Source organism: Berghia stephanieae, chromosome 12, assembly GCF_034508935.2.
Source record: "Berghia stephanieae isolate SIO BIC M18660-M18661 chromosome 12, UCSD_Bste_1.3, whole genome shotgun sequence".
NCBI classification, from domain to species: domain Eukaryota; kingdom Metazoa; phylum Mollusca; class Gastropoda; order Nudibranchia; family Aeolidiidae; genus Berghia; species Berghia stephanieae.
The window spans coordinates 4972721-4977417 of NC_088371.1; positions in this window are offsets into that span (position 1 = coordinate 4972721).

Sequence of the window (4697 nt, forward strand, 5' to 3'; positions counted from 1 at the left end):
CAGCTTTTATTTTGTTTCTAGCATGCCTCACATTCTTGCAATTAATTTTTTCATGAAGTGTACTATGACATTTGGAAGAGTTATCTCCCCTCGCATGGTCTGTTAGAGACATTTTTTCAGATTATGCCCGGGCAGCAATGGGTTAATTCTGCTCGATGTTCCTCGTGGCCTTCCCCTTGATCTTCTGCCCTGAGGGTTCCAGTCCAATACTTTCTTTGTTATAGTGGAGTCATTCTTTCTAAGCGTGTGTCCAATGCACCTCCATCGTCTTCTTCCTATTTCCTCTCCCACTTGTTTCTGCTGTGTTCTTTTCCATTAATAAATATTATAATTATTTTGATGATGATGATAGAAGAGAAAAAAAAGTAAACATGATATGTATCTTGCCTCTGGCTCGTCAAAATACTCATATTTTACCTTCATTGAACATATACCAGGTGATGAGATGAAAATTGTCACTCAAAGACAAAACCGATAAATTCAGAAAATGTGAAGACATAGCAATGGAATTGTGCACAATGAACATTGCGTTTTTTAAAAAATCATTGATGAATTGCTGTAACATGTCTTTTTTACACTTTTAGTTTCATCAATAACTTTTAAAAAAAAGTGGTTTCTGAACTATTTAAGCTTAAAAAAAAATCTTATATTTTAAATCGTGTTTGATTATAACAATAGTATATAATTTCAGTCCTGATAGCTCAGTTGGAGGAGCAATCACTTCTGAATCAAAGGGACTGAGATCCATCCCAGGTGCAGTCCACCCAGCAATGATTGGGTATCTGAGTCTGTTAGATCTGACAGAAAGTACTTTGCTATAGACTAGCGTCCTATCCAAAAGTTAGAAAGCAATTATTACTCTTGTCCATTTCTGGCTATAGATACTGGGCTAAAGTCTGGATCCGTGTATCCAATAGCTTTGAGGGACTGCTCATTATTTTTTTTTTGGGTAATATTAGAGGATTCCCTGGGAATTTCTTAATAAAATCATGTATTGAATCACTTTTATTATTTGAAGGAAGGAGTATATTTGTTAGCCATTTTCACTATATAGCTCTTCTGTAGAAGTTGATAAGGAACAGCCTTTCTGTATTGGACCTTTTGGTTTCCTCTATCAATATATATATATATATATTTATATTATTTTTTTTTCAAAGGAACAACATTTCTGTATTGGACCTTTTGGTTTCCTCTATCAATATATATATATATATATTTTTTTTTATCAAAGGAACAACATTTCTGTATTGAACCTTCTAGTTTCCTCTATCAATATATATATATATATATATATTTTTTTTTTTTTTCAAAGCCTTTGACTTATCTCTTGAACAAATTCATACATAAACTACTATACGCAACCTGTTGTTTGGCAGCCTGGCTACTTTGAAGCCATGATTCATAAAATAGTTTTTTTGCTTCCTTTGTTGACAGTTGTTTTGGCAGTGTTGTTTTTATCATCATAACAATGATGATCGCGATGATGATGAAATTAATGATAAATAATAATGTTAATAATTTTGCTATTAATATTATTATGGATTGCTTACTTTGATGACAATTATACGCATTACCTATTGTGGGAATATTGAAAGCTGCGGATTTGAATACATGTAGTTTACAATTACATTTTTTTTTTCTGGTGGCCGTGGCAAATACCTGTAACTCAGTGCCCATCTTCTTCGTGCATAGTCTTTATTTACTAATGAAAAAGTGAAAACGGAGAGACTTCAGTTCTGGGTGGGGTTCCTGACCTCCCATAGCGGACAGGGAGGTACATACTGTGTCTTCTATCCCCTTATATCTGTTTTCCAACATGCTTTCTGTCTTTGTCTTGGAATGAGATTACTTGGTTTTGTCATGGCCCTGGTCGGAGTCCTGGCTGGGAGGGAAACAGTCAAATGCATAGTTATTGTTTGGGAGATGATATTCTTTTTTCCTTGTAAATCATCTCTCTGTTATGTATTATTAAATTTGTTTTTTTGAATGTATAATGTAAGCATTTGTGTGTATTCCTCTTTGTTGGATTTTGTGCTTGTGTCCGGATGAGACTTATAGGTGATCTCAAACTAAGTACATTGGTGGTATGCTCTTGGATTCTACATCTGATCCCTATTTGTTCCTAGTTCCCCTTTTGTCTTACTTTTTCTTGGGTGCTTTAATTGTAATTCCAGAACTTTTTACTATCCCATTTTCTTCCTTTTTACTGGCGCTGATATAACCTAAATGTGTTGCAAGCGCCGTAAAACCCTTTAAAACAAACAAACAAACAAATTGTCACACAAATGATATTATTATGATGTGGTTGTGTTTGTTTGTTTGTGTGTGCATGTGTATGTGTTAAAATGTTGTTCTCTTTGTAAATTTTTTATCAGGATTACTTTCAGTCTTTGTCTTGGACAAAGGCCCTAGCACAGGGTTGGATCAATGTTTCCTCTTTGGTGATGTATCGAGTGCTATTGTATATATTGTACTGCAATCTGAGCTTGTCCCCTGGGTGGGGTTTCCGGACCTCCCATAGTGGGCGGGGAGGCGCTTACCGTCTCTTCTTCTATCCTCCTATATCTGTTTTTCAACTTGCTTTCTTTCTTTGTCTTGGAATGAGATTACTTGGTTTTGTCCTGGTTCTGGCTGGGAGGGAAACAGTCAAAAGTCTAGTTAGAGTTTTGGGAGATGATATTTTTTGTCCTGAAATCATCTCTCTGTTATGTACTGTATTATTTTTGTTTTACATATATGTGATTTGTAAACATTTGAATGAAGTCCTCTTAGTAGGGACCTCTTCTTGTGTCAGGATGAGACATTTAGGTGATCTCAAATTAATCCGGTGTCTGGATGTGACTTTTTAACAGTCTCAAACTAAATTATCATACTCAAAATGACTTGAATTTTGATTTTAATTTTTTTTAAAATTCAAATTGAAAAAAAAAAGAAATTTTTGTTTGTTTGTTATTATTATTATTAAAAATATTTTTTTTGATAACTGCACCAAAATGAAAAATGTACAATTGTTGCTTTTATATTTGAAACTTATATATAATTAATTTGTATAAAAGCAACATAGAATATCAAATAAACGTTTTTCGTTGGGGCATTATATTAATTTATTCATTCCTTTGCCTATTTAATTTTTTTTAATTGAATTTATTTGTTTGATACTAATTTCCTATGATTGGTGGTGAGACCTGTTTATATGGAGTAAAATTGGCCGGTGTACAGGATGTTTGTTGAATGAGTGCATATGATATCTTCAACTTGTTGACAGATTGGAAAAAGAACAAAAATCAATTTGGAAATAATCAATTTATTGACTGTGAGTGTTCTGAAAACACTTAATAAATAATAACGTGAAGTTGAATGTAAGCTTCAATTTAATTACAAAAACAGTCAACTATGCCACTACCACGTTATCTCATTCATCTTTGGTGTTTCAATCATCTTGTTTTGTTGATAAAGGGGAAACCCGAAGCGTTCATTTGATCTGTTTTTGTAATTAAATTGAAGCTTACATTCAACTTCACGTTATTATTTATTTCTTCGAGCTTCGAGCAGCAACGTTTACACTGAAAACCATTGGAACTGGAATGTGTTTTCTGTGTTCGACTAGTTACATATTTGAAAACATCATTTTGAATTTGTTTTTGACTAGACTTCTTCATCTCACCTTTGTCAACTGATCAAGCCATGAGGTTGATGATAAGAATTTTTATTTCGGTTAAACCTTTGGTTTACAAGGTGATTTGATTACGCGTATGAAAGAAAAATGTGTTAATTAAGTGAAATTGTATTGTATTTGATAAAAAAAAAAAATATGGGTGATGGTGAAAAATATCAAAATATATTCAAAAATGTGTCATTTATTACCATTGTTGTTATTATTATTAATTCTATTATTATTATTATTATTATTATTATTATTATTATTATTATTATTATTATTATTATTATTATTATTATTATTATTGTTATTGTTATTATTATTATTATTATTATTATTATTATTATTATTATTATTATTATTATTATTGTTATTAGTTTTATTGTTATTATTATCATTATATAAACAATAATATTTTTTCTTGTCTTTCTTCCTCCTACTTCTCATCCTCTTCTACCTCTCTCTCTCTCTCTCTCTCTCTCTCTCTCTCTCTCTCTCTCTCTCTCTCTCTCTCTCTCTCTCTCTCTCTGGGTGGGGATCCTGACCTCCCATAGTGGGCAGGGAGGTACACACTGTGTCTTCTATCCCCTTATATCATTTTTCCAACATGCTTTCTGTCCTTGTCTTGGAATGAGGTTACTTGGTTTTGTCCTGGCCCTGGTTGGAGTCCTGGCTGGGAGGGAAACAGTCAAATGCATAGTTATTGTTTTGGGAGATGATATTTTTTTCCTTGTAAATCATCTCTCTGTTATGTATTATTATATTTGTCATTTTTAATGTATAGTGTAAGCATTTGAGTGTGTTCCTCTTTGTTGGATTTTGTGCTTGTGTCCAGATGAGACTTATAGGTGATCTCAAACTAAGTACATTGGTGGTAAGCTCTTGGAATCTACATCTGATCCCTATTTGTTCCTAGTTCCCCTTTGTCTTACTTTTTCTTGGGTGCTTTAATTGTAATTCTAGAACTTTTTACTATCCCATTTTCTTCCTTTTTACTGGCGCTGATATGACCTTAATGTGTTGCAAGCGCCGTAAAACC